Genomic DNA, 9,602 nt, shown 5'->3' with positions numbered 1-9,602 from the left:
TTAGGGAGGAATTGGCTAAGGTATTGTTTTAGTTTCTCGTAGATAATATATAATGTAATGTGAAAATGTAGGCTAGTTGACCGTAACTTAGGTTGAATTATGTGAACTTGTTAAGATTTAGTGGTTTTTGGTAAAAATGTTGAATTTGTTATGAGCTTGTGATGATGATAGATGAGGATGATGATTATGAGTTGTGATGTTGATATATACATGAATTGTGTTGTGTTGATTGTGGATTGTTTGGAATAAAACGAATAAAATTGAGATTTGTATATTGTGGAAGAGATGGAATGGATATGTAATTGTTTTAAACATATTTACTATTGTATTTGGGGTGTGAAACCTTGGTTTGAATTGAGGCTTTGGTAAAAATAGAGGTTTGGTGATTTTGATAAAAACAAAATTTTTGACTAACTTCGGTGAGTCATAACTTGGCTTTCGAACCCTCAAATTTTATCAAACTTATTTCAAATAAAAATTGAGTCCGTGAAGTTTATACCGTTCGAAGAATAGATTAAAAATTATTTTTAGCAAAAAGGTTATGCACATTTGAAGTTTGGTGTGCAAAGTTGATTTCTGATTCTGCAGACTTAGCAGGTTTTTTGAAAAATTTAGGGCATGCATACGCGGACACATGCATGCGTACACGAGAATTCTCTCTGTTTCAACACATTCGCATACACATGGGGTGTACGCGTACGGGAGTTTGAAAATTTTGAAATTATGCGTACGCAGAGATATGGGTGCGTACGCAAGCCTCCCCCTCTAGTTGGAAAAGCCGCGTACGTGGAGGTGCTCGCATATGCAAATTTTTCAAAAATTACATCAATGCATGCGCATGACAGCCCTATTTTGGAAAAGTTGTATTTTGTGATTTAAAACATGTTTTCTACCTTCTAAACCTCTATAGCTAAGTTCTAAAGTCCCAAATTTTGTTCCTAACCATAGGTAAAGGGTTAAACCTAAAGAGGGGAGTAACTTGGTAGTGAAGGAAGACGATGAAGTGATAATTTATGTTTGAAAAGTGCGAAAATGTTGAATATGTAATGAATGAGAGCTGTACTGAAGATTGACTGATATTAAATTATGGAGTTGTGAAATTGTTGTCGGTCTTATGAATTGTTTGATCTTGAGTTTATTAGAGATGAGCATATTGATTGTGTGCAATCTGTCCCGTTTTGGATGCATCATTTTCTCTCTGTTTGTAAAGTGTGACGGGCACTATATCCCATGAGTGTGACGGACACTATATCTCAAGAGTGTTAAACACTTTATCCCAAAAAATGCAGCGGGCATTATATTTCATGAGTGTGACGGATACTATATTTCAAGAGTGTGGATGCATATCAGAGAGATGATATCTAGATTAGCTACCGAGTGTGTCAGGTTCTGGCAAAGTAACCAACACGTGAGCTCACGGCCAGTAGAAAAGGCTTTCATCATCTGCATTTGTATATTTTGTATGAGCGTGTATTTGTTTTGGCTTGCCTAACTGATCATATGTGATTAACTGCTATCTGATCTGTTTGCGGTAACTGTTAGCTAAACTTGTGTTTTTCTTGAATGTATTGTATGCCTTTGCAACTGAGAGATCCCTCGTGCTAGCAGAGGTGACACTGAGGGTGATTCCACCGGTGTTTGGAGGGTTGAAGGAGGCAGAAGGTAGAGTGTAGAGTTAAAGTTAGGCTTAGAGTTTGAATACCTTAGACAACCTCCCTAATTTCTGGTATAGTTTACTCCAGAGAGACGATATCTAGATTAGCTACCGGGTGTGTCAGGTTCTGGCAAAGTAACCAACACGTGAGCTCACGGCCAGTAGGAAAGGCTTTCATCATCTGCATTTGTATATTTTGTATGAGTGTGTATTTGTTTTGGCTTGCCTAACTGATCATATGTGATTAACTGCTATCTGATTTGTTTGCGGTAACTGTTAGCTAAACTTGTGTTTTTCTTGAATGTATTGTATGCCTTTGCAACTGAGAGATCCCTCATGCTAGTAGAGGTGACGCTGAGGGTGATTCCACCGGCGTTTGGAGGGTTGAAGGAGGCAGAAGGTAGAGTGTAGAGTTAAAGTTAGGCTTAGAGTTTGAATACCTTAGACAACCTCCCTAATTTCTGGTATAGTTTACTCCTTTAAATTACATTTAAGTGTCAGAGTTCTAGGATTGCCTCTGCTTTTCTCGGAACCTTATATATTATATACGTTGGCACCTTTACCATGCTAAGAACTCCCGGTTCTCATTCCATACATATATTGTTATTTTTCAGATACAGGTCGAGAGCACCTTGCTGAGCGTCTGTACAAGCAAAGCTTGGTCCTTGGGATGCTATATTTTGTATTTATGTTATGTATATATGTATATAGATTTCTCCTCTGTATATATTTTATGTTTTATCTCTCTTAGAGGTGACTTGGAGAAATAGGTTGTTAGTTTTCTATTTTGGGATATATTTTGGGATGTTTTGGGATGTATATATGTATGCAAATATTCTCTAGTCGGTTTTAGCTTTGCAGGTCAAGTTCGAAGCTTATTATCTGTATTTTGGAATTCTAATCCATATATATATGTTTATAACTTTTCTTTCAATCTTGCTTATCCATCTATGCTTATCTTTCGTGAGTGATGCGCCTTTGTGTTGGTGTTTTGTTCAACTTATTTTTTTCAAGGTTCGTAGTTACAATTTCTTTCAACTATATATATGTGTGTATATGTATATGTATATGTATACACACACACACACATATATATATTTAGAGGTCGTAGCGTCTCACCACCTCTGATTTACGTCTTAGACGTAAAGTTTTGTGTGGTAGGGTGTTACAGATTATGGTAACAACGAGAACGAACTCGATCTCGAAATCTTAGTGGCTCTGAAGTTGTTTGAATCAAACCCTGCAATATAAGCGACTTTTTGAACCGTACAGAGCTTTCCAATCTTGTCTCTTCATATCTGATTTAGCATTCTGTCTCTAGCAGCCACGAGTGTTGCCAATATTTCCTCGCATGTTGTGCCTAACGTCATGCTACCACGTGACCCAGGAAGAGAAATTTTTTTGGTAGCCTGAGTTCTTAGCCAAGCCCTGGTGCTCACAAGCTCGGTTGCCGCCGTAGAAGAGAGCCAATTGAAACCAACGATGTTGAGTCCAGTTCTGAGCATCTTGCCCATGAAGTCAGCAGTGTTGTCACTTGATGGGAAGAATGCAAAAAAATTAGGTCTCTGCCACTGTATGACTCTGAAAATTATACATTGTTTTATGTCATAAATGATGATTTTAATGGATTTAGAGCTAACACAGCATGAGATGGAAGTTGTTTTTTAAGATATCGGAGTTTAACTTGATTTAGAAACGGATAGTTCCTAATGTCATTATAATAATTGACAAGAAAATTAACTATAATGTAGTCTTGCCGCCTGAATTTTTTAACATCCAAAGGGTTGTTCATGGTGAATGAGTTATAATTACTCTTGTTATCTATTTGAGTTGTTCTGATGTGTTCTTTGATTTGAAATAGCTATGTGAAGTTTAAATGTGTTAGTTCTTTATTTTGGAATGGCTATGTAAGGTTTGTAGAGTATATATATATATATATATATATATATATATATATATACAAATAAAAAAGAATATTCTATCTATTTTTTTGTGACTGAACTATATATTAAACTCGCTATGTGGTTGCTTTAATTTTTTTCTTATTTTTTTATTTTTTTATTTTTTTATTTTTTGTTCCCTTCTCGTACAGAGGTTATTTTCTGTTACAGAACTTAAAAAGACCAATCAATCTAATCTCCGATTCTTTTATTAGAAATTTAGAATCATCAACTCAATTCTCTAAATGTGATTTTTGTTAGTTTTTGAATAAATTTTGTCTTACAATCATTATTAAAATAACATTTTTTTTAGTTTTAAAAAGATAAAAATATTAACCAATGAATTATAACTCAAATGGCATAGTCTTTCTATACTCACCTAAGAAGACTTCAGTTAGTCTCCTTATTTTTGATAAAAATACTAGCCAATAAGTTATAACTTAAATGGCATAGTCTCTTCATACTTAACTAAGAGGTCACGGGTTTGAATCTCCTTATTTTTGGTAAAAAAAAATAAAAAATAAAAATACTCTTTCAAAATCATTTATTAAAAAAAAACTAAAATACTCTTTTACAATTAAGGTTGTATAATTTTTGTTAGAAATTAGATATTTTAATTTAATTTTAAAAATACTTAAATATCCTTTTTTTATTTTAGATAGACAAAAGTATATTTTATTTTTAAATTGTCTTAATATGGTTAGGAATTTAAATTTAATTTTAAATGAATAAACTATTAGTTTAGTTAATTTTAGAAAGACTAAAGTATCCTTTTTAAAACTCATTTTAAAAGACTAAAATAACTCTCTAAATTAATGTTGTTTAAATGAATTAAAAAATAAAAATTTAAATTTGATTTTAACACGCTAAAATTCTTTTGTAGTGAATTTTATTACAAGTCTAAATAAAATACACTAAAAGGTTAATTTAGTTCTTTGATAATCAAACTCTAGTGCTTTAATTCAACATTGCTGAATCAATTTTTCATGTGGGGTATGTTTGGGGTTGGTTCATTTATTTTCAATTTTAAACATTAAAAATATCAATCTAGGCTATATTTTTAAAAAAATTTAACATACTCTTTATATATATTTTTACCATAGAGAAATAAAAAGTGTAAGTATAAATTCTTTAATTAGACTTTTTTTTTAACTTTAATATTATTGATTTTGAGGGGTACGATTAAAATAGAAGTTCAAAATTAAAGAAAACCTTATTTTTTTCCATTAAAATGGATCCGAGATTAAGTTGAAGGGATGATAATTATGAAAATACGGGTCTCTAATATAATCAAAGATCGTTAATCCGATAGGGTATTTTAGTATTTTTAACATTAAATCCATGTTTTATTTATAATACAAGTAAACAACATTAATATGTCCTAAAATATTATTTTATTCTTTTTGAAATTAGTCCTTAAAGAAATATTCTATTCTTTTAAAATTAAGTTTTAAAATTATGTTTTTTGAAAATGTAGTTACATATTTAGGTTTGTAAAACTTTTATTTTCTTAAGAATAATTTGTAAAAGCTAAGCTTTTTAAAAATTATAATATCTATATTAATTAAAAATGATTTCAAATTTTCAATAAACACAAATAATAATTGGGTTCCATAAAATAATTTTTCAAATTTTAAAAATTTTATAATAAACATAAGAATTAAATTTAAAAATTAAGTAATATATAAGTTATATTAGATTTTTAATTTTGATAAATATAAGTCAAATTTTAAAAATCTTTACCACAGATATTTTTAAAAGTATCTTTATTTTTTAAAAACTACAAACACAAATACATATATTTTTTTTATTTAGCAAACACAATAAAAGTTTGTGTTTTTGAAAAACACAATTATACTTTTATTTTTATTTTCGAAAAACATCTTCTAACAACGTAAGAAATTATTCTCTTTAGGCTAGTTTTTTTGTAGTTGCATTTTATTTTTTGAGCATTAAACTCAGATGTTAATCTATTTATGGTTACTTTATTTTAAACAGAAAAATAATACAAACAAAAAACTTCCTCTCTCAAAATCAAACCAAACAAGCCCAAATTTTAGGGCATGCTTTAACTTTTGTAATGATTATTATATATTTGAAAAATATTATATAATTAAAACCTTTTATCAACTAAGTCCAACCAAATTAAACAATAAAACTTAGATTAGAATAATGCTATTCATAATTAATTTTTATTAATGTTAAACCAATTTAGTTAAATTTAATTAACAAAAGACATGAATATATAGTATTACTCATATTAATATACTAAGAAAAATTTAACTATGCAAAATCAATATATCAGAATTCTTTTTTTTTTTTGGGTGATAGAATGTATCAGATTCACCTATAGTATTATTCAATAGTAGGCCATGGCCATATGTAGGACACTTGTGAATCCCACCCCACTTGTAGGGGAGTATGAGTTACGCTTTAAGTGCGAGAACAATCTTTAATTGTATGGTGTACCTTAATGCTAGTAACATATATACTATGTTTCGATTTCTTCTCTCAATAGTCAGACGCATTTTTACAATACAAAGCATTCTTTTAATTATTAAAATTTTCTTCTTGTTCTTCTTATTCCTGCAAGATTTAATCTTTTGGCTGTTACAACCATTTTTACATGGTATTAAGAGATAGAATCATAAAGATGATATCATAAAAAACAAAGCTCTACCACAATTCGAAATTTAAAATGCAAGTACCATATCCACCATCAAGTATTTAAAATGGTTTCAACAGTACTACAATCTCAGTCATGACTTCTTGCCTTGATTGATGCTTCTTTCAAAAACCGTAAATAGTAAAATGTTCTTCTGCTTTGTAAAATTGACAACGATTGCAAATGTATTTTGCTAAACTAACTACATAACAGATTTGGCAACTTAGAATTTTAAGAATAATAATAATGTCAGATAACTAATTTTTTTCAAGTAACATCAGTCACTTTAAAAAAAAAAATTTATCTTAGATCTAACATTAAACACTTCTGTAAACATAACTTCATTTTTCGTCCTAGATAGACGGAAATTATATGTCATTTAAACAAATAGGAAAGTGATTTAAATAAATTTTACTAAAACTAAGGAAAATGCGGTGTAATTATTAATTTACCCTTTAAGTAATGAATAACAAACACAAGTAAAAGACCAATATGTGCTTATTTTTCAAAACTTACCTTGAATTGCGTATTGGTCTTAAATCCAAAGAGACATGATATTGGTAATCAATGAGATAAAAGGTTGCAAGGTTGACATATGCAGCCAAGTGCTGCCTACCACATCCTCAAATCACTCCTGCATATATATTCAAATTGATCAATTTTTCTAATTAATAATTGGTGAACACTTAAATTGTTTTTATATAAAGTTGATAGTTGATAATTATTAGATGATTTGACAAATTTCACTAAAGTACCATCTAATAATTCTCAACTATACATCAATTTTATATGAAATATCATCAACCAGAGTACTATAATCTTATCAAAATAAAAACTCAAGTTAAATAACAACAAGAAATATGCTAATTTACAAAGAATAAATATGCTAATAATCCCATATCCTAGAGAGATGTCCATCAACATACATAAGAATTAATTTACAAAGATAAATATGCTAATAATCACATTCTATTTGATCTACACAATTTCATTTATGCATGTGTTTTGCAGTAAGAAGGCAATAATAATCCACCATATGTAAGACCAAACAAGCAGCAAATCAAAAGAGTAAATAAATGAAAGAAATATAAAAGAAGAAGTATATATACCTCAAAAAACCCCTCATGTAAACAATGGAAACCATGTTTATTCAAGATGAGTTGCTTGCAAGAAATTAAAATGTGCAGATACACAGATAGAGTAGGTAGAAAGAGATATAGAGAGTATACTAAAAGAGTCTAATTTGGTGATTAAACTGCAGCCTTCAACAAAGTAGCAAGACCTCTTCTGCAATTAAGCCCAACCTAATCACAGACCCAAACCTTCTCAAAACATAACAATTATCAAAATTTATCACAATCTATACTCATATCTAACAAACAGCTCAAAACTTCAGGCCATCAACAAACACCAACACAGGCAACAAAGATCAAACAAATCATCAAATTGCTGTGTGTAATAGTAACAATGCATGTTGCAATTGCTCAGGTACATTCTTTTAACTTTAACAAAAACTTCATTCAACCCAAGAGAGGGATAATAAATCTTGAATCTTCCTCAGCAAATCCAAATCAGCCATAATACTACTAAATTGTACCTTCTGATTTGGCAACTAATAAAATATAACAGAGAAATAAAATCTGAAAAAATCAGAATTAAAGAAATAAATCAGCAACAGAACAAATAAATTAGAAAAAATTCATTGAATGAGTCAAAAGCATAGAATCAATCCTAAACAAGAATTAATAAAAAAAAAACAAAAAATTCAAAGTAAAAAAAATAGAATTAACAATCCAACCAAAGAATCAATAACAACCCAACCAAAGAACAAATCAGAATCAACAATCGGGAGGACGACGGAAGAATAAAAATAAATCAGAATCAAACCAACAATCAGAATAAAAAAGTTCAGAATCAAAACAAATCAGAATCAAAATCAAACAGAGGCTCCATTACCGTTTCAAATGCAAAGAAGGATGACGGCGCTGGAAACGGAGAGCTGGCGACGGAGGCAGGAACAGAGACGGCGCCGGCGAAGGTAGAACAAAGCTTCGCGACGGAGGCAGGAGGCGAGTCCGGCGACTATGCTTCCACTGCTGAGAGTCTGAGACGTTGGCTGAGTGAGGGACCGAGTGAGCTTCGAAGCTCCAGCCGGCGACGGCGTCAGGAGTAGTCCGGCGGCTGAACGAAAGGGAGGGACTGAGCTCGCCGGCGTTGAGAGGAATGGCTAGCTCGAGGGTGATGGGAGGGACGAGGGAGGGTGTGCTGCTGCGCCGTTGGAGAGTTGTAGTGAGTTAGGGTTGGTAACTGGTAAGGGTTGGGGGAAGGGGGGTTCCTGAATGCTAACGTTAAAAAGGTTGAAAGCAAGATTCCAAATATTTATTGGCACCGTTTGATCTTCCATTGCTTTCACAAAAAATAGACCGTTTCATTTTTCTTCTTTTCTGTTGAGTAGAGGGAAAAAGGTTGAAAACAAGCATTAACATTTTTATCACAATGAATGCCTTTGCTTTTTTCTCTCTTTACTTTTTCTTTCTTCCATTGCCGATCTTGCATTGCATGATGGGACAACTGCTCATTCATGGTTTCTATTGGAAAGTGTTGCACTGCATTTTTAGAAAGGAAAAAAAAAAAAAAACACTCTCTTATAAAAAACTATATTTTCTTATGAAAATCAAATGTAAATATCAATAAAAATATTATATCCATACCAAAAATTAATTACTGTGTATTAATATATATATTTTATATTAATAACTAGTTTTAATATTTAATTTTAATATACATCTAGTATTATTATTATTTATATAATTATATTTTTATTAATATAACAATATCTAATTATATAAACATAAAATTTTTTAATATTTATATATTTTTGTCTTATTCTATATAATTTAAAAGTTGCACAATTATTTAATTATATTATTTTTTAAATAATCATTATAAAATGTAATTATTTTTTTAACGTGACGTTATATAAATAAATCCACATATATTTTTACGTGTTGTACCTCAAAAATAACTTTCATATTATATAGTTCTGCCAAAATTTTGGACAAAAATTATGAAGACTATCAAATAAAAAATAAAATTAAAATATTAATTTAGATATTTTTGTTGTGACAAAATCTAATAATAATAATAATAATAATAATAATAATAATGATGAAAAGTAGCTAGGAAGCAAGAAAGCGAAGAAGGCAAAAAGGGCTGTGTGTATATACAATTAACTTTGATAATTAATATGTTAATTATATAACAATAAGAGAAATGTGTAGATGATTATAGATATATAATAAAATAATAATTTTATAAAACGAGATATAAATTGATATTGTAT

General features: G+C 30.1%; 1 long non-coding RNA gene across 3 annotated transcripts; it reads right to left on the bottom strand.

Annotated features, from left to right (window-relative positions):
- Window positions 1-2,637: 2,637 nt before the first annotated feature.
- Window positions 2,638-8,842, bottom strand: LOC112796144 (uncharacterized). 3 transcript variants are annotated; one of them, XR_003199036.3, is made up of 3 exons: window positions 8,216-8,631; window positions 6,776-6,893; window positions 2,638-3,235 (listed from the first exon to the last, which is right to left on the bottom strand). It is a non-coding gene; the product is annotated as an uncharacterized lncRNA (long non-coding RNA). The 3 variants fall into 3 exon arrangements; XR_003199035.3 differs by lacking the exon at window positions 2,638-3,235 and adding an exon at window positions 5,861-6,180 and having other exon boundaries at window positions 8,216-8,842; XR_003818062.2 differs by lacking the exon at window positions 2,638-3,235 and having other exon boundaries at window positions 6,285-6,893; window positions 8,216-8,841.
- Window positions 8,843-9,602: the final 760 nt, after the last annotated feature.

Source organism: Arachis hypogaea, chromosome 4 (assembly GCF_003086295.3).
Source record: "Arachis hypogaea cultivar Tifrunner chromosome 4, arahy.Tifrunner.gnm2.J5K5, whole genome shotgun sequence".
Taxonomy (NCBI): domain Eukaryota; kingdom Viridiplantae; phylum Streptophyta; class Magnoliopsida; order Fabales; family Fabaceae; genus Arachis; species Arachis hypogaea.
This window is presented reverse-complemented; position numbering and strand designations above follow the sequence as displayed.